The sequence below is a fragment of the Tenrec ecaudatus genome, chromosome 3, assembly GCF_050624435.1.
Source record: "Tenrec ecaudatus isolate mTenEca1 chromosome 3, mTenEca1.hap1, whole genome shotgun sequence".
Lineage (NCBI taxonomy): Eukaryota > Metazoa > Chordata > Mammalia > Afrosoricida > Tenrecidae > Tenrec > Tenrec ecaudatus.
Genome location: NC_134532.1, coordinates 127,682,747 through 127,700,114, shown reverse-complemented (window position 1 = coordinate 127,700,114; position 17,368 = coordinate 127,682,747). Strand labels below are relative to the sequence as shown.

Here is a 17,368-nt window from a genome sequence, read left to right as displayed (position 1 = left end):
GCGCAGTCTCACAGGGCTGCCTCCATGGACTTCCGAGACTGGCGCTCTGTCTTCCACGGAGTGGCCTTGTGGTTAGCAGTCCAAAGACACCGGGCAGTGCCACCGCCGTTCCTTTACCCACCCTACCCAAAGCCCACTGTCCTGGAGTCAACTCGGATTCAGAACAACCCTAGAGGCCAGGGCAGAGCTACCCCGCGGATTTCTGGGACTGTCCATCTGGGCGACAGTAGGAAACCTCCTCTTTTCCAAGTGCTGGCCCGTGGTTAGCAGCCCCGGGGGGACCCACTGGCCACAGGGCTCCTGAAACCTTCACAACACCTTGAGCACACAAGGCGTCTGTGTCCATCCAAACAACACGGGACGACTGGGGCCCTTTCGCTCCATCTCTCGAAGGCTAGCTCAAGTTGGGTCTTTCCAGAAGCAAACTGCCACTTTGTTGACTGCGGAGTGGCTGATGGGTTCAGTCAGCGGAGGGCTTGGTAAAATGGAGAGGAAGCTAAACAAACAAAGAAAGAAACAAACAGGAAGACCCTTAGCACGATGGCTTGACACAGTGGCTGCAGCAATGGACTCAAACATATCAGTTGTGAGGATGGCGAAGAACCGGGCGGTGTCTCCTTCTGTGGTCACAAAGCGTCAGACAGGGCCTAGCAACACTCTGAACAATGACAGCAGCAAGTTGTGGGGTGGGGGCCGGGGCGAGCAAATGTGCACCAACTTCTGGTAATGTTTTCATCTGTGTATTTCACCTAATACGGGGGGAGCTTGATGGAGGATAACAAGGATTTGTAAATCTGTTTGCAGAAAATCTGACATTTTATGAAGGAAGGAGTTGGGAAACACGTCCGATGGTTTTAAGGAAAAGAAAAAAAGATGCTCTTTAGGGGGAAGCAGGGAACAGAAGCTGAACAATCACCTGTGCGGCACCAATGAATGGGAAGTCCAGTTAGGACGCCGCCCACTGGCAGGCGTTTGGTTTCGGAGTCCCTTCATCGTGCCCTCCAGTTGAGGCAGTTCTTCAGTGCTTTTATAATCCGGACACTTCTGGAAATCACTTGTCCATTTTATTGTAGCTATTTAGACACTGCAGAAAAATATTTGTCCATCGTGCCCCCAGATGGATTTGCCTGATATGTTCTAGTGTTTGACCAAGATTATACATTATTAGAAAGAACTCTGAAGATGTGAAGCTGGGCCCTACTGGGCACACCCCCTCAGAGTTTGCACAGTGTCAACATGCACAGTACTAGTTGTGCTTGGCTACCTGACGAGAGAAAGAAATCCAGTGACACTCATAGATGGGGAAGGAAGAACTCTATATCCAGAAGTCATGATATATCAAGAAAGGCATCATGCAAAAAAAAAAGATATAAGTGTGTGTATGTATGTGTATATATGTGTATATGTATATATGTATGTATATATATGTATATATATATCATATTAAATGAAGGGGGAAGTGCAGAGTGGAGACCCAAGGCCCAAGTGTCGACCAATGGAGATCCCCTCATAGAGGGGTTTAGGAGAGGAGATGGGTTAATTAGGGTGTGAGGTAGTATCGATGAAGAACACAGCTTTCCCCCGGATCCTGGATGCTTCCTCCCCCCAACTACCATGATCCGAATTCTACCTTGCAGGGCTGGATAGGACAGAGGCTGTACACTGGTGCATACGAGGGTTGGAGGTACAGGGAATCCAGGGTGGATGATACCTTCAGGACCAAGGGTGTGAGGGACGATGCTGGGAGAGTGGAGGGTGAGTGGGTTGGAAAGGGGGAACTGATTACAAGGATCCACATGTGACCTCTTCCCTGGGAGAGGGACAGCAGAGAAGGGGGGAAGGGAGACTCCGGATAGGGCAAGATATGACAAAACAACGATGTATAAATTACCAAGGGCATATGAGGGAGGGGGGAAGGGGGAGGGAGGAGGGGAAAAAAAAGAGGACCTGATGCAAGGGGCTTAAGTGGAGAGCAAATGCCTTGAGAATGATTGGGGCAGGGAATGTATGGATGTGCTTTATACAATTGATGTATGTATATGTATGGATTGTGGTAAGAGTTGTATGAGTCCCTAATAAAATGTAAAAGAAGAAAAGAGAAAAAAATGATTAGGGCAAAAAAAAAAAAAAAAGAAAAATCTCAGCCCATCTCAGCCCAGGCCCGCTCAAGTCCATAAGTCTGATAGGAGTGCACAAGTCCCTCCTCAGACTCACTCAGCCACACGCAGTGATGCAGAATGCAGGAAGATCACAGGTTGGTACTTTCAAAGTCACGTGGATCCAAGGTGTGTGGAACATGGAGGGATCCAGCAACACTCATTCAGCAAGTAGAAAGACTAATAGCGAGAGAGAGAGAGAGAGAGAGAGAGAGAGAGAGAGAGAGAGAGAGAGAGAGAGAGAGAGAGAGAGACCAGCCTCTGGAGAATTATATGTATGTCTCGGTATGTTCTCCAGAGGATATTATGTATGTCTCGGTCGCACTTCCAAGGGGGGTTGTCAGGCTGTGACTGACTGACAGGCTTAACTCCTGTATCTTCTTCCAGGTGTCATATTGGCACAAAAAACCCTACCTATCACCCTAGTGATTTAATGTTCACCTAATTAATGTAGCATCTGCTAAGCTTCTGCTAACAAAGTTACTAGGTTCCCCTTTGTTACTTAAAAATGATATTTTATGAGGGGATACTTTGAGACAATTCAAATATACCATTTCTCACTGTACTTCCCCATTACTTTTGACATCTGTCTGTCTGGATAACTGTCTGCAATCATGTTTGCAACAATTCAAATAATGTTTGCCTAAGGGTAACTCTGAATTTCCCTGATGTCTTCTCCATTTACTGAGACTTGTATGAGCTCTTAATCAGTATTTGATCAGGGGGATGATAACTCCACCAATGTTCAGAGAAACGAAACTTTAACCACATGTTTGGTTCTTATTGAATTATATAGTCCATTAGCATGGCCCTCCTAGCCATACTTCTTTATGTGATCTAATTCTGGGCTTTGTTCACATGTGGGCATAGTCTCATTTTGGAGGGAATCCTCTGCTCTACTAATGGACAGGATTACGTTGGGATTAAGGCTTGACCTCAGCAGAGGGTGTGAACCAAGCCATACCCTTGATTGTGTTGGGACACTTGGACTCTATCTTAGTAGCGGATGTGCCTTGGGACACTGTTCTTTGTTTTCTTTGGACACAGGGTGGGACCACGATACAGTACTCACACCAACCACCTCCTCTGGAAAGTCACATCTTTATTTCCTGACTGAGCTTTGGGAGAAGTGAGACACCGTGCTATGACCTTGGGACATGTTTGGCTCCTGGCCCTGGACCATGTGCTTGGCTGGGCTCTGCCTGACCTTGGACCACACAGCACCCACCACTATGTGAGACAGTTTCTGAAAAACTCTAGGGTTTCTCTGTGATGCTGGGTGAAGAACAGAGCCCAGGGCTGTGAGGGAACGTTCTCAAGGGAGGATGGGGTCGGAGGACGGGGTAGAAGAACCCCTGGGAAGAGGTGAACATTTGAGACATCGCCAATCTCCAGCTCTCATGGATTCGTGTGGTATCAAGTCTTCTAAAACAAATTGTTACCATAAGTGTATCTCCGTCCTCCAGACATGGTGAGTTAGCATCAGAAAGTTTTGCCCTGGGCCCAACTGTCACTGTTTTCACATAGAATGTTCAGTCATGTCAGCTTTTCATCTGCACAAGTCAACAATCCATGTTTTTTAGCCTAAAAAGCTTTTTGATGTGGGTATATTTTCCTTTTCTCTATACTATACTATTGGCCAAATCAATGGTATTATTAATAGAATTACTAAATGTTGCGCGGGGTATTTACTTTATTTCCCGAGGAACAGACAGTGCTGTCTCTAAAGCAGACCAGTGACTATGGGTATACTAAGGGAGCTCATGAATTCTAATCAAAGAACAATTCGGTTATATGATGGGAGCTGCTGGATCCTTGCCCTCAGGAAGTGATCGCTGAAGATATGGTGCCAGAGCAAAGTGTAATAAAGAAGTCTTGCTGCCTGGCTGTCAGAACGAAGAGTGCCTGGGGTCTTAAAGGCTTGTCTCGAAACAGGCAGCCATGGGAGTGAGATGTCAGCTGTCCGCCTGGAAGAAACATACCAGCCAGTGCGAGAAAAAATCACTAACAATGACATCCAGAATCAGTGGAGACTGGACTAGAACATAAAATCTGAACACCTGGTTTGCAAACACTATGCATGACAGTGAAAGCCCAAAATCCATTTAGAGTCCCCCCCCACACCCCCTTCCCTCCGACTAAGCCTCCCCTGAAGGTCCTCAGGCTGTTGACCCAAGGATGTGAACATCCTTGTCCCCAGACAGAGGGTACTGACAAGTGGATTATTGCAGATATAGTTTGGTTAAAATTGAACTTCTGACCATTTGTTTTCCCTTTTTACCCATTTTAACTTGTTCTAGCTTTTATTACTTTCTGCCATCTTTTGGATTGAGCCTTTTTGGTGTTTTATTCTATTGTAGATTTGCCTTTATTTGTATTAATTTTGACTGTTTTCTTTATATGAAGTACAGGATAGGTGAATCTATAGACCTGCAACTCAGTTTTAGTTTCTCAGGGTTATGACAGGGAGGTTGAGGGAAAATGGAAAGCTAATAATAGTGGTTACAACGGTAATGAAAACGTTTAAAATGGATAATGGGGGTGAATGCACCCCTCTCTTTCATATATTTAAATGATGAGTTATATGATATCTCAATAAAACTGTTTTTAAAAATGTTGAGTTATAGAAGCCTAGATTGAAATACTAAATCTATATGCAGCTAATTGTCTCCAATTAGTGACTTATAAAAAAACGAGGCTACTAACTATCTCCATTTCCCATGGGGGGAAATTAAGTAGACGCTGAGAAAGTTAGAAAATGGTTTCTGCAGGAAGTAAAAGACCTGTACAGTTACACATCTTTATATAAAGCAATATGAGAGAAACAATCTCAGAATTAGTCAAACTGTTATGATGGAAGAAATTGCATTGAATCAGATAATGCTTGAAGCCGTTAATTGCTTAGATTTGGTTGACACGGTGTAATAGGAAATATGACAGGGCTTCACAAAGTTCATGGGAAAATTTCCATCTGTTTTCATTCCATTATCCATGAATTTTTTAATATCTAAAATATATGTTTAAAGATATAAAAATGATCTGGTGCCCTTAATAAGCCAGAGTGGCAAAAGTAAGAATTGTTTTCTAAAAAGGAGCAGTCCTCAGTACGTGAGCGTTACAAAACCATTTGCCACCATTTTGATTAAAAAAAAAAAAAAGAAAGAAACTGCACAGAGGCTTGGAGTCCACAACAGACCAAGGGGAGAAAAATTAAGAGTCTAGAGGAATCAGAAGGTGTTAAGGAGGCAATAAAACCTTTTCCTTTCCACGACAGCCAGGAGCGGCTGAAGAAGAAGGTGCCAGGGGCCATGAACATGCCCCATAATTTGAACCTCTGACATCATTTCAGATGAAAAACGTGAGTTGGTACAGCTGATGAACGCCTGTAGACAATGAGGAGGATAATGCTAATTTATAGGGTGGTGGGGAAATGAAAGTATGCACAGTCCTGGTGTGTCCTGACTGGTATTCAGTAAGCGGTGAACTGATAGCATTCATTTTCACAACCAGCGTACACTCCATTTTGATGGTTGGTCTCCTAAGAAAAAAGACTCTCCTGATGGCTCTAAAGTGCCTTTGACCTCTACACTGCCGTGGCTATGCTGCGCAGATGGGAGTTTCCAACAGAAAGCTTCCTCATAGACGGATAAAGCTGGTACAGCCCCATTCATTTGTTGATTAAGCACTGGTCATGTAGCAAGGCTAGAACATTCCAAACGAAACCATGCTCCTTCACTGTTTTTCAGCCTCATATTCCTATTGGGGAAGGGACCGTGCAAACGAACTGTTCACATGGAACATAGCGTTAGAGATGCCAACATTAGGGCTTGCGGGATGGATTCGCCCTAGTGCCAGGGAGGTGCAGAATCTAACGCTCCTCTGTGGAGCATGAGGATAAAATGCCCACAACAAGAAAAGCACACACAAGTAGAAGGGCCTGTGTGAACAAAAGCATGGATGTATAAAACCATTTGATAATCTACAGATGAGAATTTTTTTTTAAAAAATCACTTCTTTTAGAAACATTCGTGCCAGACTAGAGGGGCCGTTCCACTGCCGTAAGACCTACCGTGCCTGAACCTCCCAGGGATAGCTCTGCCTCACCGCACAGGGCAGCTGTGAGTTGCCATCGACTCCGTGGCACCGAGTTTAGGTTTGGGGTTGTTTACTTGCTTGTTTGTTTGGGAGGAGCAGCTAACAGAAAGATCAGCGATTAGAAAGCACCACCTGCCCCACAGGAGAAAGACAGAGCTTTCAACTCCGTCAAGAGTTACCGTCTCTGAAACACACGGGGGGGGGGGGGGGGCGGTGAGGGGACTCTCCCCGCTGTGTAGGGGCCACACGAGTTGGAATCCACGCGATGGTAGTGAGTGAGTCCCGGGGAGTGAAGATTAATTACAGATGTCCCGTCATGTCCCCCACCCCTCCTCCCTTTAGTGCATACCCTCATAACCGTGGGTTCTATGATTCGCTGTAGTCTCACAGCAACTCACGGAATTTTAAGGAAATGTCTCACATTCTGTGGCTGCTGTTAAGTCCCAAATCTGAAGGTCAGGCAGAGGCAAGCCAAATGCAGGCTCCCGAGCTAGAAGCCAAATAGATCAGAAAGTCAAAACAGGTCTTCTTGCTCGTCCAGTGCTCAGTCCAGAAATGGAGGTCCCAAAATGGAAAGCTTTGACGGAGGTGTGGTTTTCATCTTTCAGCAGACCATCTCCCCAAGGAAGACGTTAAGTCACACCCTCTAGTAGAGAGTAGGAATACACCGCACCTAATCCTGTAACAGAGAGCTTCCAAAATAGGATTATAACCATGAACCCGGAAGCAAGAATTTAGAGTACATCCCAAATGGGGATATGACAAAGTGGATTATGGCTCAAAGCCATATATAGAAATGATTATCTCAGTATTATACGACAGTATGTGTTTAGAAAAGTGGCTGAACATGATTTGAGTTAAGATGGGACAATGCTAGAGCCTGAGCTCTATCAACAGGGCGTTGTTGAGTATTTTTAAGTAGAAAATGCCTGAAACATGACAAAACCATTTAGAACAGTGGTTCTCAACCTTCTTAATGCCACGACCTTTTAATACAGTTCCTCATGTTGTGGGGATCCCCAACCATAAAATTATTTTCAATGTTACTTCATAACTGTAATTTTGCTACTGTTATGAATCATAATGTAAACATCTGATATGCACAATGTAGTTTAATTACAAATTGAACATAATTAAAGCATCATAATTAATCACAAGACAATATGTAATTATACATTGTGAACTATTTTTGTGTTTTCCGATGGTCTTAGGCAACCCCTGTGAAAGCGTCGTTCAAGCACCAAAGGGGTCACGACCCACAGGTTGAGAATCACTGACTTAGAGCCGATTTCAAAAGTTCAGGAAGGTACTGATTTCTGCTACAGCAGGATTGGCGGATAGGATTGGAGAACAGGCAAGAGATTTTATAAACATGCTATCCTTTCTGAGATTCACGTCTGTAATTTTGCTGGCCACGTGTTTCTACTATACTTCATGCTGAAAAGAACTACAAATGCTGTACCTGTGTTCATGTAAATGGCTGCGTATGAGTTTTAAAGAATTAGTGTCACATGGAAGAAGCACACCAACACCAGTCACTGAGGGATTATACATCACATAATGGGAAGTCAAAGGAGGAAATAGTCTCAGAGCCTACATTGTGATATTCTGCTTTGCAGAAGGCTACGGATTACAGAGCCCAAGCTACCTTTGTGGGATCTACCTGGAAACATGGCTCCAGTGATTTCCCTCTATGCATAACAGAGGGATGGGAGGAAAGCGGTCAGTAAACAGAGTGCTTTGAAGAGATGCCCATAGAAGACCAAAAGAATAAACCCAATTTGAACGGTTAAAACTTTGTCAGTTGTCACCCCCTCTGATGCAGGTTAGTCCTCATCTGGTTAACAACATTTTCTGTATTTGTTTGTTGTTGTGTGCTAGTTCATATGGGGGTTCGTCTCAGATGTGTTATGTCACTGGGAGTTACCCTCTTGAATTTGTGTTATTTTTTCCTGCTTTTCAGTATATGAAACCCAGGATTGATGAACCTGTAGGGACAGCAAGTAGAATAAGGCTTGGGGGGAAGGGGGGAGGGGGAGGGGTTATGGTGTGAGGTACGGGTAAGAAGGGAGCTATTGTCAAGGAGTTCAAGAAGGAAACGAATTTTTAGAAACTGATTGTGGAAGCAATTGTGCAATACTGCTTGATGTGATTGAACTATGGAATGAAATATCTATTAATTCCCAATAAAATGGTTAAAATAAATAAATAGGTAGATAAATAAAGGATCAAAGTCTAGTACTACTGAAAGTGAATAAGAAAATAATAGGGAATAATTGATGTGAAGGCAATAATAACACAAAAGGTAACTAGAACCGTGAGAGTGAACCTACAAGGCCATGTGGCGTGTGAAAGGCTGAAGACAAAACCCAGCTGACATACATTGGTGACTACCTAGTGAAACCGGACCTCAGAGGGTTGTCCTCAAGTGTAAACGTCTAGGTGGGAGCACACAGCAAACCCGCTCTGCTCCTTTCGTTACCCCAAACCAAGGGGTTGCAAGAAGCGCAGGAGTTGCTTTGCATCGCATAGATAGAGCAGGTTATGGGCCAAAGACAAAGCTATCCCTGAATGATTTCAACCACAAGCTCCTCCTAAATGAAATTTGAAAGCCAAATTCGCATCTTCTGGGAAGTTAAAAAAAAAAAAGCTTAAACATTTAATTTAGCCTAAAGCATTCGAGGCCTAGAAACACTCCTGCAAACACAGACAAAATGAACATGAAACCCCTGTGATGGAACCCACCTACATGCCAGGTCTCAGAGATTTCCCACATAAACCTTTCAAAGACAAATGGTCAGTCAAATGGATAAGTTACTATGGGCAAGAACCGCCAGAAACAACAGACAACAGAAAGAAAACTGTATACCTTTCAGATGTTGATATAATGAAACACAGACTTTAACATATAGAGAATGCAGTATACATTTAACTACCTTGGGGTACGCCCACAAAATAGATTTTCCCCCAAAGCTATGTATTTAAAATTTTTTACCAAACAACCTTATCACCTTCGAAGAACTCTCCATTACACTTAATACATTTGCCAAAATTACAATTCCATTCTTGGAAACATTTTTCCAACTCATCTGTTTAGATGGCTGACAGCACCTCCCTCATGTTTTCCTTCACCTCTTTTAAGTTGTCAAATTGCTGTTCTTTCATGTCCTTCATTTGCAGAAAAATAAGTCAAACGGAGCCAGGTCAGATGAGTAAGGTGTGTTTGGCGAGAAGCATGTTGTATTTTGCCCCAAACTGACACGCTCAGAAGGCTGTGTGAGCAGGTGCATTGCCATGATGACAAAACCTGTCTGCCACAAACCAAGTCTCTTTTGTTGCACACTGTTATGCTATCTTTTCAGAAGCTCCAAATAGAAAGCTTGGTTAACAGTCTGACCTGGTTGAACAAACTCCAAATGCACTAGAAGCCGACATTTTCATCACTTTGGGAAATTGATGGACGCCCAGGAGTTTTGTCATAGGTCTACATTTCACCTTTTTTTGAAATGAGAAAACCACTTGTACACTTGAGATTTTCTACAATGTTGTCCTTGAAACCTGTGTTCAACATCACAACCATTTCTGTGGCATTTTTCTGGAGCAGGAAACACAATTTCACAGATGCACTCAAATCGGCCATCACAAAAAAATGAGGTTTGAACAAAACTGTTTATTGACAAAATTCACTGTGAGCAGAGAGAACCTTCCCAGGTGATGCCACTGTGTGCACTAACTCAGAGAGAGTTCTTCAATGCTTGCCTAGTGGGAAAAGTGCATCGTTATGAAACTCCGCTTTGCCCATCACAACTCTGGTTTTTTGGGGTACCCCCTTGTATATGTGTAAAACAAATAATGTTTAAATAAAGAGAAGTTTAGGAAACTTCATGATGCAGAAAACCATTTTACTGCCTTAGTTGGTTCAGAAAGGAAACCACCTTGTCCCCCCGCCCCAAGATGAGTAATAATTGAAATTAAAACTCAGTGTACTACACAGCTTCAAAATTTCATGGAAAAGTGAAATTAAAAGATAGTAGAATTATTCCACGATCCTTTTCAACCCCAAATATATATATATACAGCTTTAACTGCCACCATAGAGAAGACAAATGAACAATGTGATTCTGGAGTCAGGAAGGAGCAGATGAAGGGTGAGACTTTGGGAAAGTGTCTCAGATGTGAAGAAACAGGGCCAGGAATTAGGAGAATCGTGAAAGAGAGAAATGGCAAGAGTTCAGGTCAAATAAGACGTCTGGGCTACAACACACATGACTTCATGCCACATGCAACTTGGATGTTATTTTAAAGAGGTATGGGAGGTCACTGGAGACTAGATTTTTTTTGGGGGGGGGCACAAGGAATAAAAAAAACCTTGATATTCTGTCTTCTGAGTTACAGCTAGTAGGAACGAGTGGGAGAGGGGGAAACATGGGTGTGGGGTGAAGAGCTGGGAGGGGCCTGTCGGCTGGAGGTCTAGTCCGCTTAGTTTTTATATTGGAAGGGCTCCTCGCCGGTCTCGTTGAGAAGACACGTGCGGATGAGAACTTCTGTCACCGCGAAGGGGTCACAGTTGGCAGAGGGGCGGCGGTCTTCAAAGTAACCCTACTTCTCCTGGCCGGTCATCCGGGGAATGCAGATGCTGGTGCCTCGGTTGGCCACGCCGGCGGAAAAGTCGTTGATGTTGGAGGTTTCGTGGAATCCCGTGAGGCGCCGGGCGTTGTGCAGGCCCCCTTTGGGGTCGTAGGCGCGGATGTGGTATTGGTGCCGCTTGCTTAGCCTCTCGATGGACTCCTCAATGTACTTCAGACCATTCTCTTCCCGCATGGCCTTGGTGCTGAAGTTGGCATGACAGCCTGCACCGTTCCAGTTCCCAGGGATGGGCTTAGGATCGTAGGTTGCTATCACTCCAAAGTCTTCACACACACGGTGTAGGATGAAGCGGGCCACCCAGAGATGATCCCCCATGTCGATTCCCTCGCAGGGTCCTATGTGGAACTCCCACTGGGCAGGCATGACCTCGGCATTCGTCCCTCCAATCTTGATGCCAGCATACAAACAGGCCCGGTAGTGAGCCTCCACAATGTCCCTGCCCCCACATCACAATAATACGGACCTTGGGGTCCAGGAAAGCCATTGGAAGGCCAACCAAAGGGGTGCCCATCTGTCCCCATGAGGGTGTCCTCCTGCTCCATTCCAAACCAGGGGTGTTGGCTGGTCACCATGTCCATAATCCGCTTACAGGTGTGCCGTAAATTGGTCTCTGCAGGCTTTCGGTTGTACTTAAAGACTTCACAGAACACCAGCTTGTTGGGGTCCCTGCGGAACGGGTCCCGGAACATGGCAACAGGGATGAGATACATGTCACTGTTGGGGCCTTCCGACTGGAACGTGCTGGGGCCGTCAGAATTCCACTCGGGCAACTCTTCCACACACTTGGCTCCCAGTCCAGGGTTCGGGTTTTACAGCGGAGCCCTTCTCCAGTGCCATCGATCCAGATATACATGGTTTGGACTTTGTCGCCCTGAGGCAGAGCCATGTACATCTGCCTGACGCCTTTGTTCAAGTGGGAACTTGTCGAGGTGGCCATGGTGGAAGGTGTTCTGCGCTGGCGGCCGGCAGGAGGGAGGGCAGGCGGCGAGAGCGAGGTGAGGAGCGGCGAGGCGGCCAGGTGGGCGGCTTACGAGCTTGGCTCCACTCCCATGCTCAGCTCTCGAGACTAGATTTTTAAGACAAAGTCTGATAGTTATTTTAAGAGTAGGACTCTGACCATGCTGAAGAAAAATGGATTCTGTGTAGAATGATTATAGGGAAATGAGAGTGGGGAGAGAAAGATAATTTAGAACCCTATTGTAGCAGCACCAGTGAAAACGGATGGTAGTAGTAACTAAGGTAGAAGAGGTGACACACATTTGAATGTGTGATTTATGGTCGGGGTGTTGTGAGTTGACATAATTTCATGTCAACTTGATAAATAGGTCGAGGGGTGCCTCCTTATAGGCATGGCCTTCTCATGAGGATCCTGGAATGCCTCTCTTTCTCCATGGAGGTGGAGCACACTCTCTCTTTGCTTCACCTGCCTATGAAGAAGACACTCAGAGAGCTGGAGGAGCCAGCACTGAGATGCTTCTACCGCCACTGGATCCATAAGACTTTCCATCCACTGGTCTGTGACCCTGCATTCAGCATCATTGCATGTGCTGTATGAGTCGAAGAGGAATTTATGGACTAGGATCAGGCATATGGGCTAATATCAGACTGACGGACTTGATCTGGGCTGGGATGTTTTCTTAATATACAATTGTTCTTTTATATAAAGTTCTTCCTTATACACATATAATTATCTTTGGACTTGTTTCTCTGGAAAACCAGGAATAACACAGGATTAGACTCTCCACCCGTCTCTCAGACCTTTATTCTGTAGTATCTTTTCTAGAACGCTTCTAGAGGGCGCAGTCTAGGGAGGTAGAGGATCTGACTCACTCTGGAGCAAAGGATGGGTATGCATAGGGTTCTATAATGATTTAAATTCCTGTAAAGCAATCCATTGCGTGGGCCTTCTTTGCACTGCCTTTCAGGAATTGGAGTCTGGGCAACTGGATTAAGAAAATAAAATAGACTGGTATAGCTATTATAGGTGTTAGTGTCCTTTGTTCCTAACTCAAAACTCTGTGGTCTTTTGGCAACATCTACAAAACATTAACAGGCTAACTTGTTACTTTGCAAGTCGGATAACATTTCGGACCCTTTATACTGCTTGATAAGAGGCTTATACTTACTGATAAACTGTAAATGTGAGGGCTGCTATAAAAAATAACGTTTCAAGATGTGAATTCCCAGTAATTTGCCATTGTTTGGTGCTGTCCAGTCTGTTCTGTCTCATGGTGACCCAGTGTACCACAAAACGAAACACTGCTCAGTCCCTACCCCCCTCACAGCTGTGGTGATGCTCTGAGGACCATTGAGGAAGAAGAGCCGCTAGAGGGGCACATTCAAGTTCCCTCCCTCTCTGACACAACTGAGAGTCTCTTCCTGTGTTTCAGATGACCATTTCTTTTCCCTGGCAGTGAGCTCACTTAAAAGGAGGAGAGTCGTCTGAGGAAGGCGCATTGCAAGATCTTGAATGGAAAATGCACATCAAGATTTTTGTCTCTTTCAATCTTCTGGCTATGGCGGTGTTAATTATGTATCTACAGTTGTCAAATTCTTATTATCAGGGAATACTGCACCTCCTTGTTATCCCAAAAGTACTTTCACCTGACAGCAGGCATATCTTCACTAGCAAATCAAAGGACGACTCTATCGCTGACAGTTTTTGAACACTGAGTCAGGTCTCTTGTGGCTCATTAGCAGTTCTCGGTGGGCTCTCTGAACACTAACAGGGCACTGGATTACAACCTCCGTGGAGTCGCGGGCATGTCGGAGAACGCCAAGATATAAACGTGAGGAAACTAGAAACACGAATTCTGTATCCGGACTATGTGGTTCTTCATGCAATGAATTCCCAATTAGCTTAGGAATAATTGCTTTGCCGATTGGCTTTTAAAAAGAGATTTCCAAAATGTACACATAAAATCGCTCTTACAGCAGCACTTTACCCAACGAAGCAGTGGGGTCCTCCTGATAAGCCTGCAGGAAAGAAGACCGGATGAAAACACTTTTGAGCCTTACTAGTGACTCTTCATCCGTGTCAAGCTATGGAAGGAGAAATGTGGATGAGCCTTACAACTTGTTTCTTTCTTTCATTTGGTTTATTTATGAAGTTTAATATATATTATATATACATATATGTGATAGAAGAAACCTGTCTCTAATTTGCATTTGCCACTATAGAATCACTTTGAGTTGGAATTGACTTGATGGCGCTGCGTTTTTTCAAGGAGGATTTTTGTTTTATTTTTTTTAAAGGGGCAAAGATCAAAACTAGCATTTATTACGTTTCATTAGGAGGCTTTAAAGAGACAGCAAGCACCCTGAGTGGGGAATGTGGTTCCCCAAGCTCCTGTCCAGGATTCGCTCTCAGCATCTCAGCCTGTGAGCACCATATGTTAGAGCTATTTTAGGTTTTATGTATATTTTGCTATGATTTCTTAGGTTAATTTTTGAGTCTTAGAACACTCAGAATTTCTTTCCAAACAAAGGAATGGTAATTGTTTCTTTACTTCACACTATCTCAGTTTCTAAAAGTTTTCACAGAGATGTTTCCCTCTCAGGTAATGGGAAAACCCTTTACAGATACACCCATCCCCTACCACCCATCATCACCATCCACCACCCACTGCCACTGAGTCAATTCTAACTCACAGAGACCCTATGTAAAGTTCTGAGGCTGTAAATATTTTTTCTGACTCTTAAGTTTGGTTATTTGCAATTTTTATTTTTAAAGGTGGTAAGGATAAGATCCTATTCGTATAAAGATAAAAAATACAGATAATACATGAGAGGGAAGAAACCTCTGTCAACACTCAGAAAGCCGGGGAAGACATTTCTGTCATGGAACAGCTAAGAAATGCTTGTGAATCTTTGCAGGATCAAGTAGCCTCCTCTTTCTCCCATGGAGTGACCCATCTGGAGCTTAGCAGCAGCCCAGCGTCTCTGAAGCTGCGCCACCAGGTAGGCCTCCATTTGTGGGTGCTGGAGCACCTCATTCCTTTTGCTACCCACCTATTCAAAAAGAAGTAGGATAGTGAAATCAGCTCAGTGTCTTTCTTCCATACTTGGAAGGTTTCTGTTGGAATTCTTAGATTTTTGTGAACTTTGCATCATGTTTCTGGAAAGCTTACGGCTGGCGTATGGCTATGTCTTTTATCATCATTTCATCCTACAATCATGTGTTTCTGATTGCAAAGATTATGCCTCTTTCAATTTTTGCTGCCGTGGACTTTGCATAATACAAAGGCCTGAATTCTGGAGTTGACTCAGCCTCAGCCACTTTGCTTGCTATGAGACTTGGAGTAAGATATTTAACTTCTGTGATGCTAGTTTCCCAATCTGCCAAGTCTTTCACAAAGAGTTACTAGGATTAAATGAGCTAATACGTGCAAAGCTCTTAATGGTAAGTTGCTGGTAAGCACTTAATGAATACTTGATAATCTTCTTGTTTTTATTTTTACTAATTTTGTTAAGTGTCACGCAATATTTTTCAATCTGCCACTTTAAATCAGAAGCCTCTAGTCCTGTTCCTTTTTTTCTTAAGTCAATGTTTCCTAATCTTTTCGAGTCTGTGACACATCAGTAGCCTGACTAATAAATAGTGCAACAAGGTGACTCAGAGATTGGAACCATTGTTTTAAGCGTTCCACCTACCAACTCACCCAAATTATGTACATATGTCTGTGATTCTCCTACTTTATCTTGGCCATCTTGTTCTTTTTTAAAAACAAAAAGCCTGTTTAACTTTGACAGTGAAGAAACGAGTGACCCTGGACAATTTATTAGGCATTTAGCAAAGTCTGGCATTCTGTAGTCATCCATAGATATTTCTTGCATAAAGATATCCAAGGCTTGCTTTATGCTCTTTGGATTACTTATGCCACTCTAAGGATTTTTCACTCACAGAGGCAATTCTACCCTGTCCTGTAGGGTGGCTATGCATGGTTTTTCAAAGGCTCTTTGAAAGGAGGTCTGCGGATACTGTTGGGTGAATGTTGGACCCACAGGTTACTCTGAGGAAGAAAGAAGGGGCCAGCTGCTGCTGAAAAGATTGCTAGCATTGGGGACTTTATATAGAATCACTGATGCGCTCAGAATCAGCTAGTGGCAGTGAGCTTGGTTTCGTTTGGGTAAGGATTTTTGAAAGGATCCCTGATGGCCCAATGGTTAAGTCCTTGGCTACTGACCCAAAGGTCAGCGGTTTGCACCCACCAGTCACTCTAAGGGAGGTTCTGCTTCGGTAATGATGGTTTGTTAGTGCATGGTCACTAGGAATTGGAACCAACTTGACAGCAATGTGTTTTTTATTAAGTAAATCATTTTATTGGGGGCTCATGCAATTCTTATCACAATCCATACATCCATCCATTGTGTCAAGCACATCTGCACATCTGTTACCATCATCATTCTCAAAACAATTGCTTTCTACTTGAGCCCTTGGTATCAGCTCCTCGTTTTCCCCCTCCCACCCCAACCACTCTTCCTCATGAACCCTTGATAATTTATAAATTATTATTATTTTGTCATATCTTACACTGTCCAATGACTCCCTTCACCCACTTTTCTGTTGTCCATCCCCCAGGTAGAAGGTTATATGTAGATCCTTGTAATCAGTTCCCCCTTTCCACCACACCTTCCCTCTACCCTCCTGGTATCACCACTTTGACCACTGGTCCTGAAGGGATCATCTGTTCTGGATTCTCTGTGTTTCCAGTTCCTATCTGTACCTGTGTACATCCTCTGGTCTAGCCAGATTTGTAAGGTCCAATTGGGATCATGATAGTGGGGTGGGGAGGAAACATTTAGGAACTAGAGTAAAGTTGTATGTTTCATCATTGCTACACTGTATCCTAATTGGCTGCTTACCTCCCCGTGACCCTTCCATAGGGGATGTGCTGGGATGTCTTAATTAGTGTTCTTTATTTTATTTCTCTGTGTTCTAAGATCTGTTCAAATGGATTCACAGAACTCAGAGACAAAAATCATGATTAAAGGGTTCATGAAGGAAATTAACAAGTTGTAATGCCAGTGAGAAATACTCAGAGTAGTTGCTTATCATCAGGACACGTTAGAGAATTCTTTCAGGTCTGCTAATAAATGCCCAAAGGGGCATACCACTCCACTGGAAGCCACAACCAGAAAAATATTCCACTCAAGCTCTATGAGCCAGCAAACCCAGCTCCTTGAATTAAGTTCCCAGCAGTACCACACTCCAGTGAGCCTCAGCTCCCAGGCACTCAGCTCCACTTCAAAGGATCAGGAAACTTAGCTCCCCCAATTAAGTGCCCAGAGGCACCCACTCCACAAACCAGCCACCTGCACAAAAAGCATTCAGCTTTACTTGCTCACTGGGACCCTCCGTTCCAGGCTCTGCCTCCTGGTTTTGTTGCTGCTCCTCTGATGGTAAAGCTGTCCTCCGGGCCCAGGAGGGTCACTGCACAGGGATCTCAGGTCCAGAGGACAAGTCCTAC

The 17,368-nt window shown here is 44.1% G+C and overlaps 1 pseudogene; it reads right to left on the bottom strand.

Moving 5' to 3' along the window:
- Positions 1 to 10,627: 10,627 nt before the first annotated feature.
- Positions 10,628 to 11,836, bottom strand: LOC142443549 (glutamine synthetase pseudogene; annotated as a pseudogene).
- Between the last annotated feature and the right edge of the window lie 5,532 nt (positions 11,837 to 17,368).